At 38.5% G+C, this 19517-nt stretch overlaps 1 protein-coding gene across 2 annotated transcripts in view; it reads right to left on the bottom strand.

The window, feature by feature from the left end:
- The window catches only part of CERS6 (ceramide synthase 6), a 107673-nt gene that overhangs the window by 36846 nt on the left and 51310 nt on the right, over positions 1-19517 (bottom strand). The window lies entirely within an intron of this gene.

Genomic DNA, 19517 nt, shown 5'->3' with positions numbered 1-19517 from the left:
TTTACTCCTGACCTCACAGGCATGTTGTAACCCTCAAAGGGGTTCTTCCTAAATTCTTGGATAAGTAAGAAAAATCTTCTGACTTTTCCATCAAATAAAGAAATATAACATGCCTGATGTTTTTATCAGAATCCAGCATGTAAAAATCCAGAAACATCATGACACAATCCTCACATTTCATAAGAGCTGATTTATGTTCAAAAACACATTTCAAACCAAAAAGAGACATCCTTAGTAAAAAAAAAAAAAAAAAGATTTTAACTTGCTTTTGAAATTAGAAAACTTTTGATCCTATAAAACAAAACCAGCACAATACAGAAATCCTGAGCATTCACTGTGTATATGTTCACTGCTCTGCAAATTCAAAAGGCCAAGATTTTATCTGGCTTGGTAAATGTGTTTGAATACAGCTTTGTATCATTTGTCTCTGACAGTTACAAGCAATATTAAGTGGAACAGAAATTAGCACTGTTAATTACATGCAAGATAATATATACTTTTGGCAAAGTTCTACTATCTCATTTATTTTAAGCTGATACAGGCAAAGATGCCAAAGATGTCTCACGGCATTCCCATCTACTTTCATCAAGCTAGAGCAGGTCCCTGCTCTTCACAGAAACAACTGCTACAAAGTAAGGCCAGAAGATTTCCTCTTAACATTAATTAGCCCCACAAATGCTGTGTGGAATTCTCTCCCTTCCCTAGACAAAACATTCACTGTCTGATACACACATATGACACACGACACATTGTCTTTTCCTCAACAGCAGCTGCCTTCTCCCACTACAGGCAGAACACCATCTCCTGCTCACATGGACAGGCACCACCCTGCATTCTGAGCTTTACAGCTTATTTACCCAAGAGTGCAATTGCAACAGCAGGGGAGGAGGAGACTCCAAGCTTTCTCTTGACTGCAAAATACAGATACATTTAACATTCTTCACACCTTTTTTATTATCCAGGGACTGAAAAATTACAGGCTTTTAGTGAACAGCACCTTTCATAACATCAGCAGAAGGACAATTATTCATAATTACCTGTTGTTTTGGGGTGTTGGGTTGTGGTTTGTTTTGGTTTCTTCGTGTGTTTTTTTTCTTTTTTTTTCTTCCTTTTTAATTTTTTTATTTTTTTTAATTTATATTTAATTTAATTTAATTTATATTTTAATAATAATTTATTATTTGATTTTCTACTTGCTTAAATTAAATTAACACTCATTTTTCCCCCTAGTTATGGCTAGGGATTACAATAATTTTTTTCTTTTTCAATATATTAATAAGCATTCCTCTTGCACATCACTTGGTTGAATAAACACTTGCTTAGAGGTGAATTAAATTGCTTGCTTTCTTTTTTTTTTTTCTGCAACACCTGCAACCTCATGGCATGATGGCCGCTGACCTTAGAGAGAAAGTCAGATTACCAGACAGCACAAAAAGCATCCTTCTTTAGTTTCCAGTGCCAGGGGCTCTATGTTCTAGTATTAAAATGACTCCGCCCATTTATGGTAAACCCAAGAGATTTTTCAATAAATTAGTCTCTTAGATATAAATTCCACAATGACCTCAGGCTTCCTTCCCCATCTTCTTACGTGGCTCAGTGAGGATCAACATAACTGTAGACTACTGCAGCCTTTCACTCTTAAGGGCAATATATATCCATGAAAACATTTGCTTCTGCATATAAGGTACAAATGAATACACTCTTTTTCTACTTAACCACAGAAAAACTCTTTTGTATTAATTGTTGTAAAACAAGCTACAGTTTTACAAGTCACAGAAAGTGACCTTTCCTTTTTCACAAGTATCAATATTTTGCAGCTTATTTTTCTCCAGCAGAAAGAAAATGAAACTCATCCTCATTTTCCTTGATTTTTAGAAGATTTATAAAGGAACAACTAGAACTTTCTAAGCCAGCTTTTCAAAGTTTCTATCATCTTCCACTAAGCTCATCTGCCCTCCAAGGACTTCAGATTTACAATGTCTTGGAAACTCTCTGATTTCCTAAATATGTGTTTGGGTGTTTTTATTATCCTCTGAAAAATTGCACAGGATAACATCATCCCTTGCCACTGTTGTATTTGTTTTGCTACTGCTTAAGAATTTCTCATATTAAAGTTTCACTGATTTAAAAAATACATCAGACAGTTTCCAGTGTCCACTGGTCACATGTGGCAGGCACTGAGGGCACAACCTTAGCAGCAAACGATGCCAACAGCACTGGTTGATATTGTTTACTGCAGGTTGAACTGTGGAGTAAATTGACACTCTGCAAGCACCCGTGTTTAGTCACCTACACAGCAAAATTATGTATGCTTCCCTCTATCCACAAAATCACTAAGTTCTGACAAAACATCACTCTGGCAACAAAGAGAATTCAGAAAAAAACCAAAATCCGTGGCTACTCTTTTGCATCAACTTCTGTGTGTTCTTCCTTCCAGTGATCATTAATTTGGTTTAGGATGCAGTAGCTTCTCACACCAGAAATAACATTTTCATAAATCCTTCACAGATCCAAGCAGTCATTCATATTTCTTGGCATAGCTGACTACAGAAATGAAGACTGTGACACATTGTTGATGAACCTCCTGAGGTTCTCTTCTCATATATTGTGACTAAGCAAGCTGTTTTAAGTTTCTGCAGAACTGGGTGGGTTTTTTTTTTTCTCTAGAGCTTAGTGCTTTGTGTCTGCAGAAACAAGGGTTTAGGGGGAAAATGCTTCTGCAATGAAGAGCACTCAGTCTTTGCTGTCAGCAATCTGCACTGCTGATTTCCAAACATAATAAAAAATCATACTTTTACTGATCAGAAACCATAAAACATATGGTAGAATTCATAAAGGCCAAGATTAACCACAATCACTGGAAGACGCACTTGACATTTCAAATGCAAATACGTGTGTGCGCAAAAAGTATTTTTAGAAAAAAATATGAATTCAAGTTTTGATGTATTTACATAAAATGATCTCTGGGAAGGCAGAATAAGCTCCATGCACCACACACATCCACTTTTCTCTTTAAAAATATGATGTACAGATATCTGGTGCTTATGTCTTGTGTTGATAAATGTTTAATTTCAACTTACAAATTACGTGGAAAACGAAGCTGGCAAAAGGAACTGATAATCCTAAAGAATATGGAAGGCTCCCAATGTTGATTAGAACAATGCATTGAACAGAAGAGAAGAACACTCCAGCTGGAGAAACTGGTGGCTGTAGCATCTCCTCCCCTTACCAGTCCCCTTACCAAGCTCTCTTTTGTGTACCTTCTTCCTCTGATATTTCCTCCGCTAGTTGCTTTGCAGCAAGCCAAACTTCTAAAAACTTTTGTCTTCATGTGTAATGGCAACATTTTCAAGGACTGTTTGGTCATGAGCAGGATGAACAGCCAGTGTTGCTATTACAGTTTAGAGTAGTTGAAGGCCTATATAAATATTGCAGGAACCAGGCTAAAGTTCCTATTCATTTGAGGTTAACAGGTTTCCCAGCAACACTATCCAATGTATTTTGGGCTTACTCTATCCACACAGTAAGAAGGATGCATAAAAAGTAGTGGACACATTCAGCTGAGCACTCCAGATAACACTTTAGCAAAGCAGCTGTACACTCATTAGCTTTACAGCTGCCTTCTATTTTTGATCACAAAGCCAGACCACATCAATTAGCCTAGAATTGATGATATCTAAGAGGATATTTCTGAATTTATTTTATTTAAAAAGACAACACATAACTGTAGGCCTGGAATTAGTTTGTGAACGGAGAGTACTGAGGTTTACACTTGGCAAACCACACCTTGGTCACCTGCATAAAATTATACCTTTAAGAGACCAGGAAAAATCCCTGAAGCAAATAATTAAAAAAATAAATAGGGCAGTGAATCTGCCCCTGGTAGATCACTGCAGAGTTGCATGATTTCAGAGTACTCCTAATTTTCTTACAGGATGCAGCTTCAAAAAACCTCCAGGGTTTCCAGTGCTCTGTGCTCTGATATGGTTACTCAAAGGCATACAGGAAAGTGGTTAATAATTAAACTCATCATTACATATCTACTTTCTGTAATTATAGCTCCTATCTGTGGTTGCTCTGTCAGAAGAGTGCATCTGTCTGATTTTGGCCAGCCACTGACTTCCATACCATGTGCTGATGGGAAGTGTTTACCCCATCCTTCATTGTATTCCTGGTGCTGAGTTTTGGAAATTCCCAGAGAGCTACTTTCCTTTGCAGGATTCACCATGGCTTGTTTCACTGACATATAACATGTTCCATCACTGCATGCAGCCCACAAAGGGAGACAGACTTAATTTTTAATAATGACAAACAACAACTGCTTACCAAGTAAGCCCCATGGTACAATTTCATGCACAAACCCTGATGTTTAAGATTGTGTTATTTATGAACCTACATTGCCTACTGGGAAACTGTTGTATAGAGAAAAACCAAACAAAAGCCTCTTCCACCTTCCACTCCTCCAACTGGTATGTTTTGCTGTACTTTCATACAGGCATATTGTGACAAGGTCTCAAGATCATCCCTGGCAGTCTGAAAATTAGAAAGTTACTGCATCTGCAGGATTCTTAATAGGAAATACAGCCTTTCTCTAGTTCACAGGGCCAACTTTTATCCCCAGAGAGGTAAGAATGTGTTTGAATCAAACGGTGCCATTACAGGCTGGGGAAGAAGCCTTTCATTAGTGAACTCCCCACTCTCAAATACTGCCACTTGGCAGAAGTGCTTTGTCGCTGGCAGAAGTGCTGACTGCTTCTAAACATAGAGACACCACCAAGTCCCACCAGATGACTCAGGGAGCAGAGCTCCTTCAGACAGGTTGCTAGAACAGGCATGCCAAAAGCACCTCATCTCTAGCCACACTAGTGTGATGGTCATTAGATAGGTACTCATTTCTAAGCACGCAGGATCACCCTTGAGGAGAAAAGACAATGCAGAAAGAATCGTGCCTTGCAGAATACACTATCTAAGGAGTCTTTCTGCTGTGCCTTTTGCAACCAGTCATGCCTATCTGGTATTGGCCTTTTTAGCCACCAACGTGCTTGCAACAAACATGGGTAGAGCCCTCCCCAAATCTTTGTTCGCGAAGCCCAGCCATGATGAAGTCACTGAGTACAGTTAAAATCAGGCACAACCCTAAGCAACAATAAGGACAGACTGAAGTAGACTCTTTCACTTCCAGTCCTGCAACCATTGCATTTTTCTGAGGTTAGTGCACATATACTGTATCAGGGCAATTCACCCATGGGGCTGCAGGTGTCTTTACAAATGGAATATTTAGAATCATAGAATATTCTGAGTTGGAAGAGACACATCAGGATCACCAAATCCAACTTCTGGCCCTGCACATGACACAGTCACAATTCTTGGTGTATTTAATAATGTCACAGATACTAAGTACTGAATGAAAAAAATCCCAGTGAGAGAATCCCTCTCATATTTTATTTTCCTGTAACAGAATGAGAGAAGGGGGAAATGCTAATTAATTTTAATACTAAAACACAGTTTGCAAGAAATTTTTTCCTGCTCAATTCTGAGTCAGTGACCATGATAACATTTACTTCACTAAAGCAAGGGAAGACAGGCAAAATTAATTTCCCCAAGCTTTAAAAATATCTAAGCCTACATAAAATTTTACATCCATTTTCTCTTTCACTTTCCCCTCCTGCTGAGAAAGTGCAGATACAAGCCATTTGTTGTTTCCATTTATCATCCTGCTGGTGGATCTATGCAGACATAACTTGTGGTATTTTTCTGCAACTGATACATTAAAACAACTGGCAATAAGACTGACTGGTAGAGATGAGAACGAGGGAACTATGCTTATGTTTTATAACTTGCAAATTCATAGTAAGTTTTAGTATAAATATGTAAACTGTAAATTTTGGCTACAACAAAAAGCTAGAGTAATTGGGCAAGAGGAAAGAAGTTGCTTTACTCCAGCTTCTTGAGGCTACAAATCTTGGGGATGGGATGAAAATCCCTGGGGAAACTCCTTAAGTCACATGTGAGATAACGGCAGTTAAAAAAATAGAAGCAAAACTCTGAATTAGATTTGAATTTACAGCAGTACTTCCCCATGCTAACCTGGCATTGTTTATAGCCAGCAGCCAAGACCATCAATAGGTAGAAGAAATGAGAAAAAAAAAAGCTCTGAAAGGTGTAACAGGGTAACAATGGAAGGAAATTTTTTCACAATATGAAAAAAACCTAAAAGATCACTGATAATATATTTATTTAACTGGCCAGATTTTTGCCCTACTACTTTAAAGATAAAATGAAGCAGTTTTATGACTCAAAGCACTTAAGAGTGTAAAAATACATATTGTTCTACAGGTTACACTAGTTTAAATGAGAATACAGCTATCCTGCTCCAAGTCATTGCCTCAATAGTGAGTTCAACTCAACAATGGTAACTCAAAGCACCAGTCAAATTATTAATAACCTGTTCTTATATCCAAACGTACTCTTTGCTCACGTTAAATTAGCTGTGAAAAACAGGACTGCTTCATTAATTTGAATAGTAAAACATGAAAAGCTTCTGGCAATAGGAGTGTTGAACTAAATACTTTGGTACAGGTATGAATGAGCCACCTTAGTTTACAGATTAATTAAAACTATTTTTATTTATTAAAACCATTTTTTATTTATTAAAATTATTTATTATTTATTAAAATTGCCCAAATATAACACTTTGGGAAGTATTTCATCTAGATCTGCCATTTTTATGATAGAAAACTGAAAAATTTCTATCTTTCAGAAAGCTAGGCTGACAGGACAACGAATACTGTGCTCAAGTCAAAATTAGCAATCAGTCCACTGGGGGACATGAGGTCTGGTGGCCACTCTTTCACCGCCCTGAACAACAGTGTAATGCACAAGTAGTAAAGATGCTGTTTATGGCTCAGTACCAGCCCAACTCGCCAAATTGATGATTACATAGCATTTACTTATTACTCTGATGTTATTAAATACCCCCAGCTGGATTCAAAACAGATAAAGTGAAATTCAATTCTAGATGTATTTTTTAAATTAGTGTGTTGCTTTTCCTTCTCATGATTATGTAAAATTTGTCCCCATTGTCTACATTTGAAAGTCCTGTTGCCATTAGTGTCCTGTTACTGAATTAGGATATAATTGATATTCTACTTTTGCTTTTTCTTTCAAAACTCTTCAGTTTCCTTTCAGCCTCAAATAAATTCTGCCAGCCTGTCTAGCTTTGTCCTTTTTTTGCCTGATCCAGTTATTATCTTAACTTCCCTGTGCTGACTGGCTGTCTATTACAAATCCTCATTGTCCAAAATGCATTCATTTTCCTTGGTGATGTACACTGAAGTGCTGGAGTCATTTAAAATTAAGTTTCTCCACCGACTTTGATCTTTCTCACAGCATGACTCATGATTTATATCTCAAGCATCCAAAACACTCTATTAATCTCTCCTAAATGCCCTCAACAATTTTTATGCCCCTTTGAAGAGATTAAACAAATTCCTTTTCCATGAGATAGGATCTAACTATGGTTTTACTGGAAACCTTTTCCATTCATGATGTTTATTTAAAAACATAATACAGCATTTCCCCTTTCTCACAACAGTATTATTCAAAAGACTCTTGCACAAGTATTGTTTCCTGCTTGCACAGTGAATTAGGAATTGTTTTATTTATCACCTAATGCTCAACCCTGCTTTCACAGAAAGGAGTAAGAGTATAACTGGATTTTAACATCCAAAATTATTTTAGTTTAAAAATTTTCTTCACTTACAGATATTCTGCAGTTGGTTTTATGACAAAAAAAACATAATAAAACCCCCTAGAGAATCCAAATCAATTTTAAGGAAGCATAATCTGCCAAAGGCAGGCTTCATTTCCTCCCTGAGGGGCACACGTATCACATTATCCCTCTGTTAATAGCACAGTAAAATATCAAATATCAGCATTGTGTTAAAAGGGCTCCACAGTGGCCTCTGACATTCGTCATTTAAATGAGAGTATTTATCCAGTATTGGGCACATAAGGTCACTGAACAAAAGTAATTACAAGGTTTCAATAATAGATAATACAACAACCTTTCAGGTATAACACAGGAAAGAAAAATGTAACAACAGATGCAGACTAGACCAGAAAAAGTGCCCAACAGAATGCCTGCTTCAATGAATTCAAGAATGAAGCAGACAGCAAGGGCTCTGGAGGTAAACCTCCTGCTTCCCAGCTCTTCCCATACTGTTGTTTTCTAGAGTCACTTCTGACTCTAGAAACATAGGTATTTCCCAAACTCATGTTTTGGCATCTCAGCATTAAAACTAGAAATAATTAGCCCGATTTAAGTAGTCTTATTCTAAGAATCAGATGATCGGACATATTCCAAACAGTGTGAATATTTCCAAGATGCTGCATTTCTTGTATTATTATGTTCTGCAAAATACTCAGCAGCATTAGCTTCACGAAAAAGCAGATGCAGCAGGTACAGCAAGAGGAGATGGAAATGGTAAATGAAATACTGACCATTGCCATTCTAATTCAGGTCACTTTTGTTTGCTCCAAATGACATAACATGCAACATGTCATGCAAATAGCTTTCCAATAGCTGAGAAATTTTTACAACAAAATCAAGTCTGTTCTACATCTAGAAAGACTGAAAACTGTCTAGGGCACTAGACATTTTGAATACAGCAATTTATTTTTCAGTTTGACAGCTGCTGGTATTTTGCTATATATTTTTTTAGATACTTTCGTTTAGATCTACCAGAATTGCTTCCTACCCATGATGAATCTTTACAGCATTAATCTAACAAGTTTAAAAAGCCACAGCTACCAACTGCTGCCTTAGGGAACTCAGCTATTACAGGTGATCTTTCATAGGACAGCTTCCAGCTGGAAGAGTTGTTGTCAGTTCTACATGCATGAATGATATCCTCTTATGATTCCATAAAATATCGAGGAAAAATAAATTTATTCTTTATTTCTAATGACAATAGTGGTTAAGAGTCCCCATGAAAGATTTTTTCGATGCACTGCAAAAGACTTGTAGGAAAGAATTTGAAACTTAATTTCTGCATTCAAATTCTTTTTTTATTTTTCCCCAGAACAGTATCATTAGAATTCTAACTATAATTTAAATATAATTTAAACTGCAGCACAACCTTTGCTTTGAAATTATGAAAAGTTCATGATCCTGAGCCAAATGAAAATCCAGAAGTCCAAGTAAACACACTTGACTCTGCAACTGTTGTTTTCAGAAATCACGTTGCTCATGAATCAGAAGCAAGGCCTCAGTTGAGCTGGTACAGAGGGGAAGGCCCCATTCAGGAATCCTGTGAGTGGTCTTAAAGTCCAAGGGCTTTTATTCTAAGGACACTTCTAAGCTATCATACTTGTAAAATACTGGGCTTTTAAGGAAGCACAGTATCAGCTTTATATATGGGTTGGTTATACTTATATTTGCTATAAGAATATAGACTTACATTTATTTACATGCAATCTAATTAGCAACATGCACAAATGCCAGAGAAGAACATTCACAGGAACTACAGGTTTCATTTCAAACAGGATAATTTTCAAAATTTTCCCATGTATTCCTTCATTTCTCAATCCAACACCAACTAAAGGAGAAACATAAGCTTGTTTGAAAGCACAGTCAGGGATCTTCTCTATTAGCAGCTTCATTCCACTGCAGAACTCAGTGTCATGAATGTAGTGTGCACAGTAACTACAAATACAGCACAGCTTCCCAAGTAAGTATAGCATTTAAAATGTCAACCTCAAAACTTGTCAAAGAGCTTAAAAGGATCCTTTTCAGCAAGACCTACATAGAATCAGTAACTTTAGGGAAACTATTCACGAGCATGCTCTGCTTGCATATCTTAACAGCTCTTTGCAGATACAGCCACATTTGCTACAACACAACTGCTCTCTCATGAAACAGGAGGGATGACTTCAAAAGTATTCTTTAAAATCATGGTTCAATAAAACATTGCAACCAGCATGAGGCTTCTGAAAAGGCTACCATGTATATCTCCTGCAGTGTGACTACAGTGAAGAGTCACTGGATAAGTGAGAAAGACCAGCTGGCTTCAAAGCAGCTGCACCCGGGCTTGCTTCCCCTGCACCTCCAGAGTCCATTGATCACAATCCTGGCTGCCTCTGTCGCACTGTTCCAGCAGGTGATAGGGCACAGTGTCAGTAATGGAGGCAGAATGGCACCTTGTTCTCTTTAGCACTTTGGAAATTGCGATGTACAAAGATAAAGCTCCTTATTTATTATCTCCATATTTTAGAAAACTGACAGGAACAAATCACTTCCAGAAAGACCCTGATGCAAATCTGCTGAACCATGAATGACCCTGAGAACTAAATCAAGGTCATTGCTATCTGTCTCTTTGGGAAAACCTATTAACAGTGGATAAAATGGTAACAGTAAAAAGATGGCAACAAGAGAGGAAGGAAACAAGGCAGCTTTTCTGTGGTCCACACGAACACGTTAAACCTGCAGAGTTACAGGATTGCTAAAACCATTCTTCAAAACAATAAAGTCAGTTTAAGAAATGGGGAGATGCAGTGTAGTGGTCTGACAAAGAAAGGTAAAAGTAGTAGATATTGAGGCACACATTTCCTTCAAGAAGGCAGTTATGCTAGTGCTTCCAAAACAGTTTTATTTAGCAGCTACAATAGGAATGTATTTGACCACATCTGAATATATGACTGCATCCAGAACAGACCTCAGGATGTTCTGAAGAAAACTGATGTTTCAGAAGAGCTGATGTTCTGAAGATGAAGTATCAGTGATAGAAGAGATGCAAGACACAGCATGCAGTGAAGCTGATAAATAGTTTCATACCCAAATAGCTACAAAATTAATAAAAAGACAAACAGCAGGAAATTTCCAAAACCAGAATAGCAAATGAGATGCCACAGCAGGTAAATATCAATTGTTCCTGTGTCCCAGTCTTATTTCCCACATGATATGAACTTACAGTCTTCATCACAGCGATGCCTATTTCCCCAAATACAACAATTTTATGAGTGGCTGTGCATATCAACAATTATTTACTTCTTCTAAGGTTAACAATATCAATAATCAAGAGATACAGGTGAACTGTAATACAGAAACGATGTCAAAAACCAGTCACCACATTATGAAGTGACAAGTTCTTTTTTTGTATTTCAAATGAAGGTGGCCTGACTTAAGGCTCTAAAATTCTTGAGTACAATAAGCAATCCAAAATGGCATTTACAAATTTTACACTACTCTCCCTAGGCTGTAACATCTGCATATATCACTGTTGCTATTTTATTCCAAAAAGAGGCAAAGAACAAGCCAAATGAACTGAGCAGCAGGATGCAACACTCTCACTCACAAAAAAAACCATTAGGAAGCCAGTTTCTAAGTGTGCACAGAAACTGTAGGCCACTAACAGAACATCTCCTGTGCTGTCACACAGAAACTCACTAGCTCAGCAGTTAGTGCACACGAGGATAAGCATTTCATTTTCTTCCTTTGAAACATCCCATAGTTTCAAGAAAGAGGAACTTTCATAACAGCAAAAGTGGAGCTCTACCTGTTGGGGCTTTTTCCCCCTCATGCTACACTGTATCTTTCTATTTGCCTGTGAGATACTGGATCTGAATCTCACTGAATTATTGGGTGCGAACTGACTCACTTTGAGTGTGTGCGATTGTGGGGAAGGGCTGGGCCTGCAGGAACATGGTAAGACCTGCACATAAGGCCTGTGCTGAGGGCACATGGCAGCGCCAACACTGCTCTGCCCATGCAGGGCACACGGCAGAGCTGCGGGCCCTGCAGCCGGGCTGCCAGTCAAGACAGAGCTGCCTGGTAGCTGCCCACACCACACCCCTGCAGCCTCTGGTTGGCTACAGCACAGCTCACTCTGGCCTGGAAGGATATCCTGATCAGATGTCCTGCCTGGGAGGGAAAACTGAACTCTCTAAATACATGAGATTCCACATGAGTCTCTTGTCCTCTCCTCTCCTCTCCTCTCCTCTCCTCTCCTCTCCTCTCCTCTGCCTCTCTCTCCTCTCCCTCCTCTACTCCTCTGCCCTCTCCTCTCACTCGTCCTCTCCTCTCCTCTCCTCTCCTCTCGCTGCTCCTCTGCCTCTCCTACTCCTCTCCTCTCCTCACTCCTTCTTCCTCTTCCGGTCTCTCTCCTCCCTTTTACCCTTCCTTTCCCCCCTTCTCCTCCACTCTCCCTGCTCCTCTCCTCGTCCTCTCTCTCCTCTCCTCTCCTTCTCCTCTCCTCTCCTCTCCTCTCCCTCGTCCTCTCCTCTCCTCCTCTCTCCCTCTCCATCATCCTCTCCTGCTCCTCTCTCTGCTCCCTTCCTCTCCTCTCCTCATGCCTCATCGCCCTCCCCTCCCTCGCCCTCCCGCTCACCGCTCCCCTCCACCTTCTCCTTCCCCTCCCCTCCCTTCCCGCTCCCCTCCTCTCACTCTCCTGCAACCTAAACCATGTGAACCATCAGATCTTGTCGGTAACCATTCTTCCTCTTCTCTCTTCTTTTCTCTCTTTCTTTTCCCTTTTAATCTGTTTTCTTCTTTTACACTTTGCCTTCTCTTGTGGGTAACTTAAAACCAATGAACTGTGTTTACTAAAGCTAGTATATTGATTGTTTTTAGTGGTTTTTTTCAGTGGAATGGGTTTTTGTGCTGTTTTAGTGAAATATCTTTTTCTTGGTTGTATTTTACTCCTGTAAAATCTTTTGCCAAAAATATCTTATTTTTCTCACTAAATTAAAAAGAATTTCTCTTAGAGAAGAGTGTGTGACTCTTTCTCTGGACTCTAATTTGAGGTTATAAAGAATTAAAAGGCTTTTAAAAAGTCTTAAATAAAATGTTACCGCTCTGGGCATCTTATGGCTTAAAATCCGGAGTGAAACCTTGTCTTCCATACATCTTTTTCTCTTAAGTGGGGTTTTGGAGTCAAATTTACTCTTCAACATGGCTTTCCCTGTTCTTTTGCAAGCTATCTGCACTACCAGTAGTTGTAACTACACAGCACACAGTTCTATTGTAGGGGATGACTCATTAGGAAGGATACTCAATCAGCTGCATACATACAGAAGCTTGTTGCACCCAGCATTTTATAACATAGCCACAACTTATCATGAGCCTTACTTCAACATTAAATTTGAAAAACAGCAAGATTTGTTTATCCAGGCAGATGGTCCTTTCCCCAGTAGGATATCTACATGCAATTTCAGGTTTCCAAGTCTCAGTACAGACTTCACAAGACTTTCACTGGAGAAAATTCATACTCTTCTGAGTTTGTAATTCTCATGGGCAATTAAAGGAAGAAAACTAAATGTGAAAAGTCACTATATGACGCCTGGAAGCTTTGCTTCCAGATGTTTGTAAAGACTTTTTATTTTACAGACACTGCTTAGCACCAAGGATGAGCGAGCAAGAAACAAGCGAATCCTGAATTCCTCAGTCTGTTTCTTTATCACTGTGGCTAATGCTATTTTTTCCATTTAATGGGAGCACAGTCAGACCATTAACCCTTAATGAGCCAAGCCACCATTTATTCAACTGCAAATATTACTGAAGAAAATGAAAACATTATCTTGTTCCTAAGTTAATGATAGGCCAAGCAGTCAGTTTAATGACACTGGAATTTCGTGTCTTGTTGGCATCAATACTGGTATGGTGCTCTGCAAGGAAGTGTTTTGTAGACTGCAAATGAAACAAATGGTAGTGCTGAAAAGTCTCAGCTTCACTCGGAAAGAGGAAGAATTTGCATATATACGATCAGATTGGAAATATAATTGGTTATGTATCTTTTATGCTTCAAAGCTTAGCGATTGATAAAGATACAAAGAATGCTGTAGTGAAAGGATTGGCTTTGGTCCTTCAGTCCTAAGTGCCAAAACATCTCTTTTAGAAGCTTGGAAACTAAGACAATGGGATGGTCACATCTAGCATCTGCCATTTGCCAAGAATGGGGGCAATGAGGAGTAGACACAAAGGTGGATGCTTCACATTAAATGATTTTGTGGGTCACCCACTCTTTAGCCACAAATCATTTAAATCTGCTGTGGAAAACAGTGAAGAATGGAGTTGGCAGCCAGTAACAAAGAAAGCTTCATCTTCTCTTTCAAAGCCTGTGCCTTGGTCTGTTTCCTCGCATAGTAGAATATTTGCTATCAAGTCTGCTCTTGAAAATGGTAGTATTTGAGGTAGAAAGTGAACTGGCTGGAACTCTGACCTACATTTACATAGATTCCCTCTTCTCACAATGTATCAGAAATGGTAGAGGTGACTTATATCCTAATTATGATGACCTATTTCATCCCCTCAGTGCTTTAGCCACCACACTACTGTAGGGCATGTCCAGAAACCCACAGTGCTATGGGGTTGAGTGACAAACCTATCAATCTCCCCACATCTACTTTATGTCCATTATGTAGCAAGTTTACAGTCCATTTTCATCAAATTGAAAGTTCTGATTTGAAAGAACAAACATACATTTCACTTCAACAATGGGAGACTCTTTGGGAAGCAGAAAGTCTCATCCCACTATTACACTACTTGGTAATATAAATAAGTTACAACTTAATGAAAACATTAAGTTAGAGAAGATATGAAGAAGAAGAAGCAACACTTTGTGAGGAACATTTAAAAAAGAAACCAAAACCAAAGAAACAATTTAATCTTTGAGATGCTTTGACATTGAAACATCATTAACAATTTCACTAGTTACAGACGATGATAGCAAACGCCCTGATAAAATTAAACCTTGCAGACTGAAAAGGAGCTGGGGAAGGGAGGAATGTCTAATATGATAATTAGATACTAATAACTCTATGGTGAATTTCTTTTCTGAAGTCTGTTGGTCTCTTATGCATATATAAGTCAAAATTTGTAGGTGATACAATGGTTTGACTAAGTGTGTGGAACGCTGTGGTCTGTTTGTAAGTAAGCAAGCAAGCACCTTGCCTTCTTGACTCTCTCACCAAAGACTTAAGTCTCCCACTTTACTCTTCAAAGAGGCACACGTTTCCTTGATATCATAAAAAATTTGTAAGACATACCAATCATATAGCTGCACCCTACAGGCAAACACCAATGGGAGAAGTTGCCCTTTTACTGTTTCTTTAGGCCCAAGAAAAGGGAAACAGTTGAAGCAGATGAATATGGTTTGTGCCATCACCTGTACACATTATAAGAATATTCATACAGTGTCATTGTTATTATCACAACAAAATTGAAAACATCCACTCATTTGAGGTCACAGGCACTAAGAACGAGACCAGCACAAACTCCATAAAGTTCTCCTGCCTTGGTAGTTCAGTGGTTCTGTTGACAGGAGGTGGGGGAGAGTGTTGTGAATAAGCTGCTGTATCATCCAGAGCCTGTGCAAAGAAGATATCCATACTGATAGAGGGAGGGAGAGTGGGTGGTAGCATGAGTTATTATGCATTTTACACTGCTAAAGCCCCTCATACACAATATCAGCACACAATCATGGCCTACAGCAAACAGCCACACTCAGGACACTACTGTCAATCTTCAGCCTTCCCAATCTGAGGGATTTTTCTGAGTTCATGATGAACTTTATTCAGCAAAATGACCCAATCTAAGTGTCCTGCAGATACCACTAAGAGAAAAACTTATTTAAAACATATAGGTTCTGTTGCAATAGAGCAAACTTTGACGACAAAGTTTTATGTCAGACACTTTTTCCATATGAATTGAGATTTTTGGAAAATACTTTTCATCAGAAGTAACATTTTTTTATTTTATGAATACCTTAACAGCATACATCTGTCACTGGAAAAAGACAAACCCTGAGAGAAGAATTTGATAAAGAGACACAGACTTCAATAAGAAGGCCATAAGTCTCCAGCATGTACTCAGGACACATAGCATGTCAAAAGAATTGATATATCATGTGCAGTTGTTACCACAAAAATTTAGGGGTTGCTTTATTCAGTGCAGAAATTTCTTCTGTCTATATCAGCCATTTAACTGCAGTCATGGACAGCAACAAAGACAAGCTTGCCACAGCATTTCAGAGGGTGTTATGACTGCTCTGAAGAGCAGCTTTATTAGCTTTCGCGTGCTTTTGTAGGGAAGCAAAAATCAAAGCTGAAACCCTAGGCCTCTTTTTCTTTGCAAGATGCACTATCCAGGCAAACCTAAAACTTGAATGTAGTTAGTTACTATCATTAAAAAATAAATTAACCTTGGCATGTGTGCCATGCTGATAGTATCACACTTTCAGAACTAAAACAGAGCTGATAAATCTAACTAATTACTGCTTATTAAGCTCGGGTGCATCTTCCCCAAGTGCCAGATAAGCTCCACAAAGCCACAGAAGACATAATGACACTTTTTGCAAGAATGGTGATTTGCTACAGTATCCTGCATAGATCTTCTTGGGTGGTCCAGTGGGCACAAGGAGACACTGACATCCACCCTTCTGCTGGTACTGCACCGATGCAGTAATATTGCTTTAGGCAGCAAATAGGGAAGGTGACAGTAGAAGACAAAGTAGCAATGATTCATGTGCTGTCGGCATTAAGAGAAAGGTGTTTTCAGAAAGAATCCAAAATTCACTTCTAGGCAAAGGGCCAGCACAAAGCAAAGGACCTCAAACCAGCTCAAAGTGGTGCCTAAGTAATTGGCGGGCCCCGGGCCAGTCTTGTAGGTTAATTTTGCTCTCAGACTAAGGAAAGAAAATGTAAGAGAGTCAAAAGTGAACAGAAAACCCCATGAAGTCATCAATATATGCAGCAAAGCAAGGGAGTGTCAGGTTGTAAGGAGACTAGGTAAGTCAGGAGGGATGGCCAATAATACAGAAGTTCAAGTATTTTGTTGCCTGGCAATTCAAGAGTTAAAAAAGAAATTACAAAAGAGGCGATGCACTGGGCATAGCGTTTTAGGGAGCACCTTTTGTACTATTGAGTTGATTCACTTTTCTAAAGGAAGTACTCGTGAGAGTTAAAGTTATTAGGTCAACTAATGAGGAGTACTTCCCACTCAACATGGTAAAACCAGTTTTCTCAAATCAAGGATCTTAACTATCCAGAAATGGACAAACCAACGTACCTTGAGTGGTTCTGTTATTTTGAAAAGCACTAAAATGCAGTTTCCCTTTTAAAATATGTTCTTATTACATTTGGATGTTTGAAAGACACACCGTATCAAAATGTCTAATCCAACAATCCAAAATCATGTATTAGCTAAGCATTAGCATAGGTTTTAAAAGTATTTCCAATGTGGTGCTATGCTGGTGGCATATTCCATTCTTCAAAACAGGAACATTTGTGGCATTCACTCTTTTGTGCCCTCTCTCAGTAGGGCAGCACATGTTGCTGTGATGGAACTGCACCAGTAGGGACTGCCTTTACACCTGGGCTCGCTCACCATGCTTATTCCAGTCTTCTGGACTAGGTATCTTAGGGATGGGCCTAAGCAGATATTGTTATTTGAAAGGATTCAAACCTCTACTGTAGCATTAACACAGTAAGATACTACTGAATATGATATGAACTTTATCTCCAGGCAAAACAGATTTTTGAAGAAAAGATCTTTCTATCAAATTTGTCAGAGAATTTATTATGCTTAAATTCTTTCACTGGCTTCCTAAGGAAGCAATTAACTGTTCTTTGCAATTATTCAATTATGAAAACCAAGACAAATTAAAAAGGAATATCCACTTGAGTACTGTAGCAAAGCTCTCCCTCCAGATTTTGGGGTCTGGATTTTACTTCTTGCAAATACAGATCTCCCACCTAAGTGGACTCAGCAAAATCTTTGGTGTTTGATCAACACCAAAATGTTTTGATGAACAGCAAAAAGCGTATACTTTGTTTTAGTTACACAGTGTTAGTAGGGAGATACTGTGAATATAAATACAATCACAATCATAATTTTGTTAATTTACATCTACTTCCATGTGAAAAACCTGAGTATACAAAGCAGAACACGGGAATAATGACAATAGCATAAAATGTTACAAGACTCATTTATAACATTGTGTATAAATGAGTAATTATAAATACATACATAATGACATAATGAACAATTTCTCTTTGTAAAAGTGAAATATGTTGAAAGTTAAAATTACAGCAAAAGAACACAGCTGCTCCTTGTTAAGCAAGCAGTTGTACACCTTGTTCAAACAACCACGCTGTGCCAGCCAGCCCTCTTCACACTGCAGTGATATGCTAAACTGGAAGACATCCTGACCCTTCCAAATGTTTCCAGCCTTTAGAAACAGCTTACAATGGCTTGTAATGAAGCATGCATTTACTGTATTCTTCTTAGTCTGTAGAAATGCTCATATTCAGAATTTTTCCTAGAATAGACACTTTCTTTGTGCTGAGAGAGATTCACTTTATTAATCATAGATATGCTTTCTTGTAGTGACTTTGTGGTATTTTTTAATGGTGATTTTTGCGGCATTTCTGGTAATGAAGTAGAAAAATTCAGATTATAAAGTCTCTGTGTCCTTGTGTATTACAGAATCCTGTGAAGCCACAGCCGTGATCTCTGCACACCTGCAGGCTGAGTAACATTTTAGGCTGCGACAATTGCCTATTAAAACTATTCTTGTATTTCATACCACAAACATTTGCGAAACCAAACGCAGAAAACAGAATATCAGATCGTGACCATACAGCCTGTTAATGGATGAAGTACACACAAAATATAAGTGTTCAAGGAGGCAGGGAGAGATTGCACCTCACATTCTCCTCCGGTTGGTTTGGAGGACTGGTGCCCACCCTTCCCCTGGGGCTAACTACTGCAGAATAGCTGAGAACAGCTCTGATGTGCCCTCCCCAGGCAGGCACATCATCAGTCCTACTGGCACCAATTTGCCTGCCACCTGTGACAGGCTCAAGAACTACAGCCATAAAAGTACTTTTTTAAACAGCTTCTTTTACTTACGAAGCACCAGAAACATTTAGGATACATCTTCTCCTGTCAAATTTTTGTCCAAAACAAAGAAGGTAAGATCACATGAACACATTGACTCCCACAGTCCCCTAATTTCACCTCTCAGAATTGCAAAAATATGACCCGACTTCCACAAAAGCTCTGAGAACTAGTCACACTGTGAAAACAGTTCACACCATAAATCCATATTACTGTCTATGGCAGGGTTAACAGACCTACGCCAGAGTGTTTAGAAGCTATCAATATTTTTCTCTGCTTAAATCACCTGAAATACAGCATTGACAGGAAACTCCATGGAAACTTCAGACAAAGAATAGGTAAAAAAAAAAGCATTTTATAATACACTAATGCATTTTGTTTGTTAGTAAAAAGTAACCTCTGCCAGAGGCATTTAAAAAAAGAGTGATGGAGAAACTGAGATGAACACTTTGGTAAGCCTTACTGCCAGCTTAATGCCTATAATGAAAAGCAATTAAGTGAACTAGGCATGTTGTTAGACCTTTTTTCTCTTTTAAACCCCATTAAATATTGATAAGAACTTATATACCTTAATAATGTCAGTAGCAAAGCATTTTATGAATTTTAAGTAAATTTTAATTTT

The sequence above is a fragment of the Manacus vitellinus genome, unplaced genomic scaffold (genome assembly GCF_001715985.3).
Source record: "Manacus vitellinus isolate BGI_N305 unplaced genomic scaffold, ASM171598v3 scaffold_22_pilon, whole genome shotgun sequence".
NCBI lineage: Eukaryota > Metazoa > Chordata > Aves > Passeriformes > Pipridae > Manacus > Manacus vitellinus.
The sequence above is the reverse complement of the archived record's forward strand: the minus strand, read 5'-3'. Positions and strand labels throughout refer to the sequence as shown.